Genomic DNA, 20483 nt, shown 5'->3' on the forward strand with positions numbered 1-20483 from the left:
ACTTTAGACAGTACTCCCAAACAAATTAAGACGCGACAAAACATCCGTGCGATGAAAACGGACGCGCAATACTTTGCATAGCACTCCCAAACGTGACGTTTTGCACGGTATTCCGGAATTAATTTAGAAACGACAAACTATCTGTAACATGCTAAAAACTGCATTATTTAACATGGCGAACGCATCGAATGTCATTTAATCAATTACTGGTACTGGATGTGGCAATGCAGTTAATACTAGTTTTCACCCTAAAATAAACCTTTCGGGTACTAAGCCTTCGGGTATAAGCCCTTCTATCAGTGTCAAAGTGTACTCAATGGAAGGGTTATTTTGGATTAAAAAAAAAAGCTTTTGGACTCACGTTTATATAATTTTTTTCACTCTTACACCAGATAGAATGAGCTATGTGAACCTAGCACCCGACTTTTTAAAAATTAATTTTTTTAAACGGAAAATGATAGCATTTCGTTTGTAGTTGTTTGTAGTAACAATAATTTTGTTTGTAGTTTTATCAATTAATAAATAAAAAATTTTTTTAAATGACTCGCATCCGACATTGTGATATCGCAAATCCGCTTGCGCAGTCTTCTTTAGAATCGTTTGTAGTTGTTTGTAGTGATTTTCCTTTCGTTTGTAGTTGAGCGGTTCAAAAGTTATAAACAATTGTTTATAACTTTTGAACCGCTCAAACTACAAACGATTCTACAGAAGACTGCGCAAGCGGATTTGTGATATCACAATGTCGGGTGCGAGTCATTTAAAAAATTTTTTTTATTTATTAATTGATAAAACTACAAACGAAATTATTGTTACTACAAATAACTACAAACGAAATGCTATCATTTTCTGTTTAAAAAATTAATTTTTAAAAAGTCGGGTGCTAGGATCACATAGCTCACACGACGTATAAAACTCTTACTGTTTAATGTTTGAAATCGGGGAAAAAACAGAAAGTTTTATATCATATAACATTATGTATATATGAGCGTTTCGACAAAATTATTTAACAAATCTTGCTAGAATGAGTCATATTATACGCGCATATAATATGCAATATAATGTACATATGCAATAATAATGAGAAAGTGATTTTTTCCGAGTCTGGCGATTAATCAGGGATAGAAAGTAGCACTGGTCAGCCGATTTCAGTGATTATCCGTCCGATATAAGCGACAATAGTAACGCGTCCGAACTCTTTTCATTCCTGCACGCTTTCATTCCTCGTTCGAAAGTTTCGACAAATATCGCGATAATAACATGTTATCATTTCTTACAACAATTTTTTTAAAATTTTATTTACAAATATTTAAATAATAAATTCTATTGATAAAGTAATAAAATATTATTCGCACACGACGAGCTGTGTGAACCTATACCCGACTTTTTAAAAATTAATTTTTTAAAACGGAAAATGATAGCATTTCGTTTGTAGTTGTTTGTAGTAACAATAATTTCGATTGTAGTTTTATCAATTAATGAATAAAAAAATTTTTTTGAATGACTCGCACCTGACATTGTGATATCGCAAATCCGCTTGCGCAGTCTTCTTTAGAATCGTTTGTAGTTGTTTGTAGTGATTTTCCTTTTGTTTGTAGTTGAGCGGTTTAAAAGTTATAAACAATTGTTTATTTGTCTAAGAGCTGACTTTGTCAATTTTTAAGATTTTTCAAATCCGCTTGCGCAGTCTTCTTTAGAATCGTTTGTAGTTGTTTGTAGTGATTTTCCTTTCGTTTGTAGTTGAGCGGTTCAAAAGTTATAAACAAATTGTTCTAAAGAACGATTCTAAAGAAGACTGCGCAAGCCGATTTGCGATATCTTTAAAATTAACAAATTTACCTCTTGGACGAATAAACAATTGTTTATAACTTTTGAACCGCTCAACTACAAACGAAAGCAAAATTACTACAAACAACTACAAACGATTCTAAAGAAGACTGCGCAAGCGGATTCGCGATATCTTTGAAATTAACAAATTTACTTCTTGGACGAATAAACAATTGTTTATACCTTATGAACCGCTCAACTACAAACGAAAGCAAAATCATTACAAACAACTACAAACGATTCTAAAGAAGACTGCGCAAGCGGATTTGAAAAATCTTAAAAATTGACAAAGTTAGCTCTCTTGGACGAATAAACAATTGTTTATAACTTTGGAACCGCTCAACTACAAACGAAAGAAAAATCACTACAAACAACTACAAACGATTCTAAAGAAGACTGCGCAAGCGGATTTGCGATATCTCACTGTCGGGTGCGAGTCATTTAAAAAATTTTTTTATTTATTAATTGATAAAACTACAAACGAAATTATTGTTATTATAAACAACTACAAACGAAATGCTATCATTTTCCGTTTTAAAAAATTAATTTTTAAAAAGTCGGGTGCTTAGTTCACATAGCTGGTAGAATGCATCTAAAATTTGTTTATTTTTTTTTTTAATTATCTTGTATTATAAATATAAAAGAATTTTATAAATATTTTAAATATAATATTAAAATATTGTATATGCATCTATATACAAATATTATAATTTTTGTGAATATTATATTAAATACTTAAAGTTTTTCAAAATAAAAAATCTAAAAAATATTAAATTATACACATATATTGTATATGCAATCTATTATATAATTATTTAAAGAATTATTATTGAACTACATTTCTCGCGACTTTCATGCGCGATTTATTTCAACTCGCTGCAACTCTTCTGACCGATAATATCGGCGATTCATGTCCACTCGATGCGATCGCGTCTCACGTGATTGAACGAAGCTGTGTACACACGTTATTACATACGCGCGTAGCCGCGACCTATCTCACACTCCTTATTTCGCACACGCGACCACTCATTCAAATATATCCATATATCATATCAACAATTCATATTATTCCACGTTTTATACATATATTAATTATTTTCTATTATTCTTGAATTATTTTATCTGGTGATTTTTATGTTATTCCATTCTTTCAATCCGGAAATAATAATATATAACAATTTACAAATTGGTAAGAAATTTAAAATGCAAAAGATATATTTGAGTATCAACAAGTATTAAAATATAAACTTTCAACAAGTATTAAAGTATAAAAATTGAATAAATGCACATATATAATTACAACAAAAAGTTCGAAAGCTTATATCAAAATTATTATTTAAAAAATGTTAGATTTTTTATTATTACTTTATGGATATTTTAATTGAAAGCACATTTGACATATAAAATCCGGATTATTTGATTATTTAAATTTTGACACTATACTATGAATATAATACACACGGCCAGTTGTTTTTTATGTACTTAGCATCAGGATGCTATCACATTATTTGATAAATAAAATTATAAATAAATGACAAAGGACAAAGTCTAGATATTTAATTACATATTAGTAACTAATGATGATCATTTCTATTACGATTTAATCAGAAAACAATCTAATTTGATAGAAGAATTTGCCATTATAATTATCGAAAGAGATTTTGTAAATATGTGGGTTGTCGTGTAAATATATAAATACGAAACAAGAATGTTAAATATCGCTTCTGTTATACCATACAGACATAAAATTTATTTTGCATTTTTGCCAGTATCTCGAAATTGATTATTAAAATTATATCCAATTATTGCAAGAATATTTGACGAACGTTTTCAAATAAAAAATTCACAATTACCTCTCTCTTTCTCTTTGTATTTCTGTCTCTTAGTTTCTGCTCTTGCATAATCCTGCTCTTGTCGACGAGGGAAAGGTTCCTTAGACGTTCCGCGAAGATCTCTTCGTTCACTCTAGTGTTTGTTTAGTATCCACTTATTGTTAGAGTCTCGGACCTTGGCCGTGCTCTTCGTTTTCTCTTCTCTCGAGTGACTCACTCGCAGTGAACCAGTCCCATTCTCTATAGTATCCTTCGCTATGCTCTCTGCGGGCAAAGATGAATTGCCGGGAGCGACAAACTGTGCTCCGTCTCTCCTTAAATCGTCGTGCGAGATATTATTACCATGTCGACGATCGTTACAAACGAATAATGAAATTTGCTATTTTCAGGAATTAGCAATACGCGGATGCTAGCAATTAATAGTAAACATTGCAGAATGTCGGGTCTCTCTCTCTCTCTCTCTCTCTCTCTCTCTCTCTCTCTCTCTCTCTCTCTCTCTCTCTCTCTCTCTCTTCTCATTTATTGTCAATCAATTCTCTTTAAAGTAAATTATAAATTTTTTAAAATTATTTAAAATATATAATTAATTTTTATATTATGTATCTCTAATAAAAGCGATATTTTCAATCTTTCAACAAATCATATTATATATGGCAAATACAGCAGACTACAGCATTATATCAGCTGATATTTCTCATTAATATAAGAGCTAAATAATTACTGGTAATCATTTTATTTTCGGTTTGAATCTACCGTTGTTCTCTAACCGGAAAACTTTACGAACTTCTCGTTACTTCGACAGCGAATACAGCTGGCGAAAGGACATTGCATCGTGAAAAATTCTTCTTACTTCATGCGAAAGACGGTTTATACCGGGTGCCTCGAGATCAAGAGGGTAAGCTTTTGTTACGGTTAGAATATTTGAGAGCAATGCATTTTTCTATTCCTTTCGCTATCTCCACTCTTATAAGGAACGACAATTCTCTCGTCCTTTGGATCTTCCCACCCAGCTTTCCACCTCCTTATTCCTTTTGGTTACTTTGCCGCAAGAGCAATATCTTAAAAACGCAACCACTGGACCGTTAAAAGTTCAAGGCATCTTTTATACATTTATCAAAGATTTCGTCTGTCAGAATTTTTCACTCGATAACAAGTATCTAATAAGAAGTGATTAATCGATGATTTTCAGTTAATGATAATAATTTTGTTGCTTTCAAATATATATTTTAATGTACAAAAGCATCTCTTTATCTCGTTGCCATCGCATTTATCAAAATCATATTTATTTGTATTTAATAAACTCAGAGCAGAAAATCAAATTTGAATTGATTAAATTCTTATAACAGAGAATTATTAATAGAGAACGGTATAGCTAACGACAGAACGTCATTTCGGCATTTCATTATCTTTCATTAAATTATTTTAAAAACAAACTTCACGATATTAAAATACAATATTACAAATAAGTCAAATAACGAGAATTTTCTCCTACACAATTTGCCAGACACGTTTTTTTTTTTTTGTAAAATGCAATAATTTTTACGTCAATGTAAATTTCTGCACATGACCTCGATTTGTATAAACGAATCGCGCTTCATAGCGACCACGTCGGGCTCTTCATTTGAACAATTCTTACGTACGCGCGCGACAATTGCAGATCGCGGAGATTAGAACACGCTCGACATCTCGGAATCGCGGGATCCTCCCTCGAGGAAAGTTCTCGACGACGGTGGTAATGGATCTAAGGCCATTGCCGGCGGGGCCCCAGACACGAAAACGACGAATGTACTAGAGAAAATTTCGCGCGGTGATCTACACACAGTAGCGTTTCTTAAATTGAGGAAGCCTCGTTGCGCGTACGTCGCAATATTTCGGTTTTTTTTTTATTTATTATATTGTTACATACATATATATATATGCTCAAAAATTATAGACTAATTATATTTTAAACAGCCGGCAATAACGAGCTTAAAACCATGCTTAACGATGTAGAATTAATTAAGCGTTTTAAAAATCAATCTAAAAATCTTTCCTTTACCGCACACATTTCCGATCCTCTTTCTGGACTACGCGAAACATTATTTCTCCGATCCTCTTAAACGGAAATCTGATAGGTAAGCGAGAAAAATATCGGAGTATGAATAAGTGATTTGAAAATCAAATATATTTTCCCTTTCTAGATAACTGTTCTTATTACTATTGCAAATCCAGGCTCTATGCTATATATCTCTCGTCAATTAAAAAAAAACCTCGAATTAGAGATCGCTATATTTAGAAAAACATGGACCGAAAATGTGTGCAGCAAATAGAACATATTTAGATTGATTTCTGAGTCGTTTAATTAATTACATTGTTTAATCGCCATTTTAATGCCATATTATTGTCGTAATAGACTGTAGGCTTGAAATTTACCGATGTTTATCATTTCCATTGACTTAATTATTGCCAATGATTGTGCTGATTCAATTAGATAAATTAAATAATACAATTTTATCTGCATTGTTTTGCAATCAATATTTCCTTCATATAAATACTAAAATACTGACAGACTCTAACATGTAGATGTAGAACATGGAAATTAAAATATGCAAATATAGCTGACAAACTTATTAATTATTTACTTAATTATTTCGGAAATGCTGTGAATTATATCTTATATTTTATAAAAAGTTTCGCAACCAATTTTTATGCGTCAAACCCTCGGCGCTATAAAAACGAGACTAAACCTGCATGTCGCATTTCCTTCTTACGACACATACTTTCTCATATATAATGTAATTTAATTTAATATTTTCCTACTGCAAGAGGAATATCAGCGCGACATAAGAATCTTAACCACTCGCTGAGACGACCATCTTTAACTCTCGATATTGTCTTCTCTATTTTTTTACGATTTCGCATATGTCTCACTTTTCTTTTAAATGATCTCACAAACGCTTTGCAAATTGAATGTCTGTCGACGCCAAAAAGACCTACGACATCTGAAAAACACGCACCGAAAAAATTAAGAAATTTGTTTGTTGTTTTTTGTTAACATATTGTTTTCATTTTTAAATTACTAACTTTGTAGTTTATAGCATGATTTATTTTGTTCAATTAAACAAATTTTATTTTTTTCAAATATATTGGTAGGTAATGGTTAAAAATTGAGAAGGGAAATGTTTACTATAACGAAGTGTATTTCATATGTTTTTAAACCTGTTTGTAAATAAAGTGCATCGATAGTTCAATTTGTAAAGCAATAATAAAGTAATGAAGATAGTTACTATATCGTTGCAAATTATGATGATGATATATGCACATATTTTTCTCATATGTGAACATATAATATGAATATAATAATAATAAATAAATTTATATATGGATGTGCATTCTCTGTAAAATCTAATTTGTTTGGTTTTTCATAGATGTCCATTAGACATATAGATACAGAGCAAAAACAAAATTTTACAGATATTTACGCGTAGAAAAATATTCAAAGACCTCAACGGAATCTAATTGATTCCTGGCAAATCAGAATTATATCAAAATTTGCATTTATTTACAATTCTGCTAATCAAAATATTCTGCAGTGTTGTTGTTTACTGTTTGTATGGCAATGTATATCGGATTTTATATCGATTGCGCGAACAGAGAGAGAGAAAGAGAGAGAAAAAGAGAGCGACATTCTCGCAAAAGGTGTTCAAAGTAAATTCTAGAGGTAAATACCGAATTTCACGATACTTATTTTCACTTCTGGATATGTAACACTTGTATTTATTTTACCGTGAAATTTTTGCTTTCTCCGTTTGGTGATAGTTGAAATATTTCGGAATAAATAAGGAGAAGAAAAAAAACGGGAACGTTGTAAAAAAAAAGCTATTTATACTTACTTTACTTTACATTTATTTTCCAATAACGTTGTAAAAATTGAATTGATCTTCACGATTTATGAATGTCGAAAGTTGTGTTTTTTTCAATTTTTCCGCTCGCGCAATTCGGTGTAGCGTATTGTTTATTGAAGACTATTCAGAGCGGGAAATGACGGGGAACGCATCGCCATCGTTTATTCATGGAGCCCCAGGGGGACTGTCGAATTGCAAGCGCATTACTCGTTCGAACAAAATAGGTGGCCACAAGCGCTAAACTTCGACCTAAAGCGCCTACAAAGCGTGTGTGGGTTTTAATTTTCTTCCCATAAATCGTGAGATATGATCTGCACGAAGATTTAGCATCGTCCAAAGTGAATGATAATGAGAAACAAGCTCTCTGTCTGGTTATTTCCGTCGGCTATATATTTCCCTATTAATCGCATTCGCTTCAGTTAGAAATCATTTCGCTTCGATTAGGAAAATAAGTACACGTGTCGAACGAGTCGATCGAAGAAAAAAGCGTTTATCACATTTTTAGGGTTGTTTATTTTAAAAATAATCCGAACAAATGTGATTGAATATACTAAATATAATATTTTATTGAATTAACAATTGTATTATATATAGAAAACGTTGAGAAATGTTAGTGCTATACAATATATCCGATAATACTTGTTGAAATAATTCGAGAGATCTTAATAAGCATAGAAGACAGCAGTCAATTGATCTGATATACGAAATATGTTTATCGATTATGAGTGTCATAAAGCGTTACAAATTAATGAGGCTTGTGAATTGCAATTTATTTTGGAGTTTAAACTGTACTGTATGACAATAGAAAATAATTTGTAGAGATAATTTTTTTCCTAAGAATATGTCATGATACGTTATCTAAAAAAAAGTTATATAGAGAAATAATATAAAAAAATGTTTTTTAAATTATTATAGAGGAATCTATTACTGCTCCAATTTTAGGAGAAAGAACGCCGTTTCAATATTATATGGATGCTCGCGACATTCGTTAAAACTACCAATAATAATTTTTACCATTGTGTTATTTTCGATATCGCGTTCGATTCTATTGATTGAAGCGGACCACTAAATTTGTCATGCAATGCAATATTCAAACGATAATTATATCACACTACGATTCGACATATAGAGCATTTTCATGCTGGATTACATGCAGTTTCTCTTAAATGAATTAAAGTTAACCTATTTATACAATTTAATGAGATGACTCTATATATAGAATAATTTCTAGCGTTATTTTCGATGTCGCGCGGTCAATCCTATCGAATCAAGCTAACGATTAACTGGCACATGACAAAATATGCAAACTACAACATATTATGTTACACTATATTTAAATATATAAAATTACAGTTTGATATCAAAATCTTCTCTCGTTAAAAGAAAGTTTAATCGAAGAATAGTTATAATTTAAAGAACAAATTCTAGAGATAGATAGACTTAAAATTTTCGTGGAAAATTATTTCTAACGCAAGAACTGTAAATCGAAAACTTGATGGTCATTAAAGAGAACCGTAAAAGGGTGGATACGCTCGCACTCGTTCATGCACGCATGTGCACACGAAATACATATGACGACAAAGCGCGTGACTTCGGGCCATGGCAGCCAATAAAGACTTAATTACACGCAGTAAAACTGGCAGATAAAAGGAGCCGACTCTGCGAAACCGATCGCAGCTGTCGCGGAATACGGCCTTAATGAGCTATCGTTAGTGCCTTTACTGCTGCTCGCCTTCCGTTTCCGCGGAAGTTATGATCCAAACTCCGTTCTCTCGGCCCCCGACGCGGCGCCTTCAGGAGCAATCTCGTCGCCGTTGTCAAGACCGGGGGATTATTATTTCTGTTGCAGAAGGAGCCAGACTCATTAAGAGCCCAGGAAATTACCCTAAAGTCGAGTTTAACCTCTCTTCGCGTCCCCAATTATAGACCTTATCTTCATTTGTAGGTATAGATTATAGATATAGCAATCGATGTGTCTTCTGGTAAATAATCATATTGAATCTAATATAATCTCATATTATCTCATATATAATATTATATAATATATAATATAATATATTACCTATAGAGATTCCCATCTCTTCGGGAATATATACATATATAAAATACATGCATAATTTTACTTTTAAAAAATATTAAATTTGTATCAGAAGAATACATGCACTAGAGAAGAATACAGATAGCTTTATAATTTTGCCGATTTATCAGTTATTAAATTTATATGCTTCTGACATTAGAAAGTTTACATTCGATTAATCTTTATTCTTGCGTCTCGAGACAATGAATCATATTTAACTTCGCATTGCCATTTGCCTTACGTTGCTCCTACGTTTCTCAGTATTCCATGCATATTCAGCATTCATAAAAAGAGAATCATATTCGGATCTAACAAACGATCATACGGCACTGCGGTAGCATGCGCTTGCAAATGGGTTTGGAGCGTATGTATGCGCGACTGCCTTTGTGTTAGCGAGATGCGAAGCGTATACGCCGGATCAAAGAGAGTTCCCGCGATTTTGCAATTCGTACCTGTTCGTACTTTACTGCCGCAACTCGGAGCCGAAGATCTTCTCAAAGGAGGTCGCCTCTTAGGAGGTCGCCTCTTAGGAGGTCGCTATTTGAGCCCTCGCCGTTCTCGCGATCCTTTCATGATGCTCTCTTTTCGGGGTAAAGATAAAGGGAAACGCTTGGAAAATATAGTTTCTCGATATGTATGTATCATCCAACCGGAGATATACATCTTGACAACGCGACGCAAACAGTAAAGTTTCGTCGCCGAAGGCTATGCGAGGGACTTTTCTTTCTCTTCATTACTCTGCAGTTTGATAGCTCATAATCATAGAATTCAAGCTGTCGCTATTTTTAAGAAAGTTAGTTTGCACAACCGTGAATTTAGTATTAAACTGTTGTATATAAACTTTTACATTATATTTTTTAATAATAATAAAATAATATAGTCAATATACAGCATAACACATAATCGTATAGAAAAATATTTTAAAAGTTATATATATGTAGGTATATATAATTAGTATATTGTGCACAGCATAAAAAAAATCACGATTTCGTGCGACATAGACAAAATAATAATAATATTTTAATTTATTATGTATTTAATACGTATTTATTAAAATTATACGAAAATTATACAGAATGACAGTGGAAAATATGATTCACAAAAATTTATTTGGTTAAAAAATTACACAAAAAAAAATGTAAATAACAATTGTATCATTCGTATATGTCACGTATGCAAATTTGAACAGACAACAAATTTTAATGTTCTGCATACATATTTAATTTTCGTAATGTCACGTATAAATTTATTAATCGTCATACGTTTTATACGATATTAATTAATAATTTGTTGTTTTGTGTATATGTATACTGCACTTAGAAATTATTAACTTTGCTCTGACGAAACATGGAAATGGCATATCAAAATGTTGGTTATTTTACATAACTTTAATTAATTTTTTTTATGCATCTGTATTAAACACGCGCACACAAAGTTAAAAGAGATGACGCTTTATTTTATTTTGCATTGCTTACCGCGTAAAATTGATATCAATTCTATTACCACGTGTCATTTTAAGTAGAACGCTCTGTTAGTTCGCGACGGTCGTCTGATCAAGGCGGTGAATATCTACTGCAACTACTACTCTAATGCTTTGAGTTGGCGGGCCGACTAAAGCCGCACACTTCCACTGCATGCGTGGAACTAATCGCTCTGATAACCAGCTTACAGTTAGGCTGTAGTACATATTCTAAAGAGAATGTATGATAGCTGAGTGAATATAATCGTGTGCACTTACTATCAATTAGATGTGCATTAACCGAGTTCGCAAGCCTATGTATATTTTTCAACGTAAAGGTGATGGTTATTTCGGGATGATGAAGGGAGCGATTGTATACATGATATATGATATATGTCGCGATATAATAATCTAAGTTGCATCTTTTAAGGATTATTTATTTTAGTTGTCATATTTCAATAAACTTAAATTATTTATAACATTAAGATTTCAATCCAATAAATGACAATTAATCGAATAATCTCAATCGAATTATCGGTGATGTGCAAGCCCGAAAACAATATATATTGCCAAGTGTAATCTAGCTGCATTATAGAATATGGATAATTAATGACAAAATTAATATTAAATATTTTGTATCCCCATTTACAGGCATTCATTAAGATTAAATTTATTCGCATCATGTTGATGTTTCGGCTCTTTTTCATATATAAATAATGACAATAAATTGTGAATACAATTTATTATATTTTCGTAACATATCAAACGGGCATCGCATAACAAGAATTATGTCGTATCATCGGCGAAATACAATGGACGTAATTACTAAACAAAAGATAAAATTTTGTACATGAAACTCAATAACCTAATTAGACATTCGAAAATTCACGTCGAAATAATACGAAATTTATTTATGGCATTTGCAAAAGATATGAGTGCTTAAACCAGAACGTAAATACGTAAATCTGATAAATTATCCGAACGACAGCACAAAAAATGGAAACGACGAATGAAGAAAACAATTTAACGCGTTTAATATCATGTTTTTAGTGATTTATTATAGTGTCACGTATCGATGTTTACCATATATATTGATGTCCCCGTAAAAATTTGCATGAACAAAGACAACTCGAGAACAGTATAAAATTTTCTAAAACGATGTTATAAATGTTAAATGGATAGACGAATATATATATTTTAGTTTTTAATTAATGTTTTATATTCTGAGATTTTTAATTTTGCCAATTATATTATTCAATATTTTTATAGCATGTAATTTAAACTGTTTAATTTTATTCTTATAATATTTATTTTTTTATATATTACAAAATGAAAAATATATTACTATGTACTCTTTTTTGAAATTAATATTTTTTAATGATTTTTTAAAATTTATCCACGAGAAGATTCCGTAAACGTAAAATTCTATTCCTGCCAAAAACATTTTTTTTTTAATTTTTCTTTTTTAAAAAATTTATTTTTTTACAAAGTTTCCTTTAAATGCATAAATATGTAGAAACTATCTATATATGTAGAAACTATCTATGATAATTGATTGATATAATCAATGCTTAAACAATTATTAGACTGAAAAGAGTATGCCGCGACAATTTTGGAATCTTTTTTATATTGTCTAGAGATGAATATTAAAGTGTAAATAATAAGATACAAATTCGATCTATTTTGTAAGCTCTCGTAGCACCTGTATATTTACAGGATCGAAGTGTCCGTGTTCATTTACATACTTTGCGAGCGTCTGATCGAATTTCATGAAAGTTTCAGCACGGAGCCGTATACGTGCATAAAGCTAGCTGTCGGATGCCTTCTGTTGTAATATGCACGTTATAAGACCTCGATATCTGATATTAAAAGTGCTTCGGCGGATCCTTGCATTTAAAGTGGCGCGATGTCACGCAAACTTCGATGTAACTGTGCTGCGTAAAGAAGTCCCATAAAGTTCGCACACTCCCATGCGCTTTTATCGGCGGCAATTCCTTCATTTTTTCCCCCCTTTATTATTATTATTATTTTTTTAGTTTATTATTTGAGAACTTTGTCTCTTAGTTTCTTCGAGCTTACGATATTACAGCGATCGCGGAAGTGTATATTGCGTAACGCAACTTTTTCATAGGCTATGAAAAATATTATGGTTTTAAAAGGAGACGCGAGAATATTCCTTGTACTTGGCAAATCGGCTGTAAATAAATCCGACCAGCGTTGGAATTTGTAAAAACGAGCAATTGTTAACACGTAAACACAACAATTAGCAGAAGTAACTATACACTGGCAAAACTAATTCTCTTCCAAGTAAGTTTATATTAAATGGTAGTTTCTCGTGTTTCTCTAGAAATTATCTAATGTTCAACGATGTTTTCCTTCACTTCGCTAACGATATCGTTTACTTTCAGTAAAATATATATCTAAAGTAAAGTTAAATTTCAATTTTAGAAAATTTAACATAGGTTTTTTGCAATATGTAAAAATCTTAACATATTAAAATTTTTAGTTAATTAAAACATAAGCTCATTAATTTTTATGACTCGCATGTTTCTGTAGATTCTTAATTTGTCCATGTTCAGCGTTTTTCTATTCTTTGCCAGCGATAGTAGACTTTTTAACTTTTTTAAAAAGTATTTCGTAAAATTATGTTATACAATCCGATTTTAAAATTTGCATATTTTAAAATGTTTAATGCTGTTGGCAAAAGAGAGAGAAAAAGATCAAGAACGGCAGGGAAAGAGATTATTTTGAACATTTTATTTAGATACATTCAAATGTTTTAAACTTTTAGTTTCAAAAACTGAATTAAAAAAATGTTTTCTAAAACGAAACATTGTTTTTTATATAAATATAAATATGACAAATAGAATAAATATAATAAATTAAATTACATAGAGAGATACATATGTAGCATATAACTATTTTACGATATATAAATATATTTTTTAGAATGAGTCATTTCTTTATTTACATAATAAAAGTGTTAAATAGGACAGTCAGTTAATTAAATATAAATTAAAGCTTTTTTCTCTGATTTCTAAAACATGACTCAAAGGATATGTCTTGTCAGGAGTAACTACTTCAGCTCTCTTTCTCCTTGTCGGAAGTTCCTTAGAGTGACGTAAACTTGTGGCATCCACGAGACAGATGTGAGTGGCGCGACTGATATCCCTCGAGAACAGCAGATATCAAATGAATACGACGACGATGTGCGGCACGTTGTCGTTGTCATTTCCGAAAGGACATTGGCAAAGGATATTGCGATATGTTGAGGATGTTTCCAACCGCGCTCGCGTAGAAACACCGCCGGAACATTAACGCGTGGCTGCGATGCATCTTTCGCAAACGTTGCTTGCATACAAACAGATAGGTAGCGAAATTGTCGAGAGTAACATACGTATAAATAAAGTGGGTATTTTCATTTATATAACTGTCGTTGTTTCGTGAACATTAAGTCATTATCAGAAGAAAAAAATGGCTAAGATAAATTATAGTACACATATTTAATCCTCGCATATTTTGTTGTGAGAATTATTACATTATAATATTAATTACAAATGGTATACAAGCTGCTTGAAGTTTATAAGAAATTTTTAAAAACTTATTATATTATATTTCTCATATAATGCGTTGATTTCTTATGTTTATATTTGTAAAAATATTTATACAGGAAAAAAAATTTTTAAATATCACGACATTCTGCAAAGTAGTGAAATTTCTTAAAAGTTGCTGGCTTCTAGACCCATGCAAATTATATATACTACTATATATATATATACTATTATAGATGCACAGATGCAAAATAGGTTAATTGAGCTTTCTTTGTTCTCTTGAAAAGTCAAAGAGATGCAAGTGCACTTCTCCCTTCTACTTCATTGCGTCGCATCGCGTCCTCTGTCACGGCGCTCCCATTATGTATAGCGAAAATTCGCGGATGTCGCAATTCGCCTCATCTTCCACGCCGATGCAGCCTCATGTGCTCGCAAACGCATTTATGCGTCTGTGTAATTCGCGAATCAGTAAGAGAAACATAGTAAAGAAGACATTCATATAATACACAGCGAGAATAAGATTGAAGTCAGTTTATTACTGACTTTAATCTGCGTCAAGCTCAGTCAGAATAAAAATATGCAAAAATATAAGAAAAAATAAAATAATAAAAAATAACACAATTAAAAATTATACAATTTTATAAGTTAATGCACGATGTAATCATGCGTAAAGAACTAATTTAAATTACAATGATAACACAAATAAACAAGATTTATAAATATATCATAAATATGAAAAACATAAATATGATTAAGAATATATATAAAAAGAAAAGCAAAACCTATTAATTTTTTATATTAAATTTTTATATTAATGTATCGAATTATTCAATGTCTAAATTAAAAAAGAAAAACATGCACTTTTGATATAAGTACATAAAACTGTGGAAGGACAAAATGCAAAGAAAGAAGTAGAGAAAAGAGTAGAGGTGCTAGGCGCCGATTGCAGTATAGGAATTGGCGCGCCAAGCACATTACCAGGAGAAGATGTTCAGAGATTGTGCCCTCGAGCGCGACGTATTCAGGTCACTGGTACGTTCCCTTCGCCCATCCACCTTCTCCCTTCTCTTTATTCCTGGAGGCTGCTCTGTTTCATCCTTGTCTACCACCCTGTCATCTAATCATCTCCCGCGAAAATGTCGTCTTCTTCGCCGTCGTCTTCCTCTTCTCGTCGTGCATCTTTTTTGCCTTAGTTTCAATCGAAACGTCATGTCAGTTGCACGAAGAAAGCGACGAAGAACATCGGCATACGTGTATACTCGAGGATTCTAATTAGGACTTGCTATCAACTGTTTAAAAAGGAATGTTTGCAGATGCAAATGAAAAAATAAATCTAGATATATATCGATTATTTCAAAATCTCTCCTCCTATTACTTTAATCTCCTATTTATAGTTAGGCAATTTTTCAAGTTTAATTATACATTTGGAAAAAAATACAAATAATCGATAATTATTTAATTACTTGGCAATCTAAAATCAAAAGATGGCTAAAAGACTTGCTCTTCATTAAAAATAAAAATTGTTTTACTTTTCTAAATCTAAATGTTAAATTGCTAATGCTATGTATTAATCGAACAATATCAATGCATAAGAAATAAAGAAATATATATATTAAACGTATACACAATAATAATTTCTTTTAATATTAATTTTTAATTTATTAAATTATTAAAATATTAATTTCAATGCTTTAATTTGTTCTTTATATTTTTTATGTTACAGATAACGTATAACTTTGATCTCAACAACTATACTGTTACACATCGGTGCCGGTGAATGAAAAATTTTTATTTAATTTGAAGTGACGTGTATTATAAGATTTTTAAAACGGTAAAATTTTATTGAATTTTAAAGTAACGTTTAAAAAGTAAGGTTTAATTATGTGATTCTTGTTTAAAACGAGCTTTGATCGTAAAATTTGGAAGCGCTGTTAAATGTATCGTGTGTATAAGTGCGGGAGTGCCGTTAAAAGTGTCGCGCGTATTCCACTTTGACAATCCTGACAATCTCTGAGAGGAGGAGGAGGCCTAGGAGAGGCATCAGGTGCCGGACTAGCGACTCTAGGGTAAATATTTATTATTTTGTATATTAATTGTTAGATAAATTGCGCATTAATTTGATTTGTTTATTTAAGTAAGTTTATTTGAATAAGTTTATTAATTAGGGAAAAATACTTTTATATAAGTTCGTATAAAAAAATTTCTATTTTATTTAAAAAGTTTATTTTTAAAAATTTATAAAATTATTTCATATATCAGTTTGTTATTGTGCATTGGGTATAAAAAATTCGGCGCGTTCAATAATAATTTCTTTAAATATTAATTTTTAATTTATTAAATTATTAAAATATTAACTTTGATGCTATAATTTGTTTTTTATATTTGTATGTTATAGATACATTATCAACAACTATGCTGTTGTCAACAACTTATGGCTGTTACGCATCGGCGCCGGTGAGTGAAAAACTTTTATTTAATTTGAAGTGACGTGTATTATAAGATTTTTATAACGATAAAATTTTATTGAATTTTAAAGCATCGGTTTAATTTGCTTGAAGATATTTCTGTGTTTTAAAAGATATGTTATTTTTGAAACGAGAAACTTATTATAATAAAACTTGTTTATATTTTATATTATATTGTTTTATTTTTTAATAAGTTTTAAAAATTAGCAGCGTTAATTAATTTATTCACAATTTTATCAATTAAGCGGACGACTATTTAATTAATATTTTCTTATATTTTTAACACATTTTTTTTATTTTTTAAGAATTTTAATCATTAGCGGCGATTATTAAAATTTTTATAATTTTGTGGTGATCAGGATAGAGAGTACACTGTTAAATTCAGATGTTAAATATTTCTGGAATCAAATTGTAATTATTATATATGGTTTCTCTCTTTTATTCTATATATCACACAATATACATATATGTATATATATTTATATATATATTTGATCTTTTGAAACTTTTCTATCTATCAGTTATCAGTGGAATTAAATTCTCACAAGCTTTAAAAAATCTTAGGCTACAATCTTTTCGCTCACAAATTACTCGCTTTAGAGTAATTTTCCATCACTAATATAAACGTTAATTTCTTCTGAAAACAATTCATTGACTGCATAATTTTTTCCGCCTATCCGATTACATTTGCGTCTTGCTTACTATCGCGACAGTGTTTGACGTTTCGAGAGCACGCTATCGATTTTTGTGTCTCCTTAATGTCCCTAAAACGAGCAACATCAGGAAAGCTAAAGGATACTTTTTTTTCGATACGTCGATCGAACTATTTCAGTAGCTTGCCGTGGCTTTGTTCCGCCCGTCGATTCTCCTTCAAAGTGGTGACCTCGATCTCTTAAATAAAGGCTTATTATCGAGAAAACGACTGTTTCGTTGTCGTTACCTCGTGGTCGTTGTCATTATGGGCATCCTTAATGGACCATTTGATATCAATCGATGGATCGACTTAGACCGCCCAAGGATAGCTTCACGAGATTGAAATCTTATATCTAATATTTAATATTTAATTGATACAAAATTAAAAAAAGTGCGGATCTTTTTTCAAGAGTCGGTTATCGAACCGTGAGAAATAGAATTTAAGTTACATCTTAGACATATTTTATCTGAGTTTCTCAATTGAATTGCTATTTAAAATATGATTTAAAGTATGAATTATAAATTTTGAATTGACTTTTAAGATTCATCTATTTAACAATCGCGCGTCTTATATATATAAATGAATTCAACTAAGCTTCTCAACAGAAAAACACGAAATAAATACGATTTTTAATATTTTAAATTCTAAAAAATATCGGTTCTTATACATATATATATTGTAAAAGTTGTAAAAGTCCTTATTTTCTATTAGATGCGAAAATGTATTCAATAATTCGAATGCGATTGTGTATATATACAAGATAATGTTTATTTGCACGAATCGTTCGATTGTTTAATTCATTTGGTAAACCTGGGTCACCATGAAACTTAATATACAAATTTAACAATTATTTAAACAATTTTTACAAATAGAAAATAATAGTAAAGTAATAAAAAAGAAAACAGGAAATCTGACACGGACCTCTCGCTTCATTTATAAAATTAGTCACTGTAGTAAAGTTTGATAATGAATAATTTGTTAGATGCCGCTGAAACATACTTATGGCAAAGTTCGCTGGAAATTCCGTCATTTAGGATAAGGAAAGTCGAACTCGTTGTGTGCCAAAACCATCGGCGAGCGCTTAAATGTGCTACGTGCTTTTGCATACGTGTCTCGAACAATGTGTAACTAGTTGCACTTACATGGGAGACTTTCTAATGACAGGAAAACTTCACTTGAGTAAGCAGCTAGAGATTTAACCGAAACGTCACGAGAACTACACGACGAATATGCCAACGTGACGATGTGAGCGGTTATGCATTTCGCAGGAATGATTAAATGGCTTTGTAACTTTCAATACCAGTTATAAAGTTATCACTGCACATAACTCTACGCGTATCCTCTCTCGAGACATCGATTAACTATCTTTTTACGGATCGAACGAATGTTACGAGTTTATAAACTTTTTTTCATTAAACGTGCACTCATTCGTTGAACGAGAGAACGTGTGTAACCTCGCGTTAGGTAATAGTAATAAAACTTGAGTACTGAAACTCAATTAACTATACATGAAAGAGTTCAGCAATTAATATTTTATTGCGTTTTATTTTATTCAATTTGAAATTGCTTGTGGCTAAAAAAATTTTGACATAAAATATAAAATAATATCTTTTAGTATATTGCGATATGAAAATATTTCGAACGTATAGAGAAGACTCAGAAATATAAATATCTGTCAAACAAAATTTATATCTTTTAATTGACGCTATAATCACGCCGCATTCTTGTTTACATTAATATAAAAGTAAAATTCTTTCTTTGTTAATGAATACATTTCATTATCACATGCATATTAGAGTCTCAAGCGGACGACTCGAAATTAACAAAGCGAAGCAACGAAATCCCGTTAATAGCCCGGGAAATTATTCCATCCAGAAACTCGATTTTACCGTTGGAGCGAATCTCTGCTTTTCCCCCTTTTTCTCTCCTCGCAACCCCCGCAGAACGCATACAAAACGTCCCGCTGTGACAGGCCGCAGCACGCAGCTTTTTTTCGTCAATAGAGAAATTGTTTTTCTGTTCCGTTAAAAAAAATGGAAGCACACACGCTATTTTTTGTTGCTTCTGCCGTACGTGTTTCAGTCTGGGAATTTTATGGCGCTCATCCCCTCAGACTGGAAATATAGGAAATTTAAGCTGCATTGTACATCTAACACACGTGCTGAACGTGATTGTAAAAAATTTTGTCCAAGCCAACTAACCGTAGTTGGATAATTAAAAGATTATATTCTTATTATCCTGATTTAATCTTCGCTACAGCATTGTGCGAGAAAAAAAGATCTTATCTTTCGTCCTGCGGTGGGATTAAACTCCACGTTCGTAATTACTTGTAAAAATGGCAGCTGCCTGTGCTCGCGCTGAGAATTAAATCAGACGTCGCTCGTCTCTCTGAGGATACCTTCGTTGAAATTATACGCGGCTAGAAATACGGAGAAGCGCACTCCTCGCGGTATTAAACATTTTTACGCGGGAAGTGGTATTGCACTTTGCTCCCAAGAGCGTCGTGCAGTTGTAATATCAATTTAAAATTAGAAACCGCATTTCTATTGTGAGTTTGGCTTTGGTATACTGTTTCTTAAGTTTTGTCTTAAGCCGCTTTCAGATGGTAATACATGTACGCCAATTTTAGCAAATACACTGACTATCGGTATTAGACTAAAGGCCATCGCACACGAATTTCCGTAACCGTAAGCATAA

The sequence above is a fragment of the Prenolepis imparis genome, unplaced genomic scaffold (assembly GCF_030444845.1).
Source record: "Prenolepis imparis isolate NDT839.2.m4 unplaced genomic scaffold, iyPreImpa1.0 SCAF_3, whole genome shotgun sequence".
In the NCBI taxonomy this organism is placed as follows: Eukaryota; Metazoa; Arthropoda; class Insecta; order Hymenoptera; family Formicidae; genus Prenolepis; species Prenolepis imparis.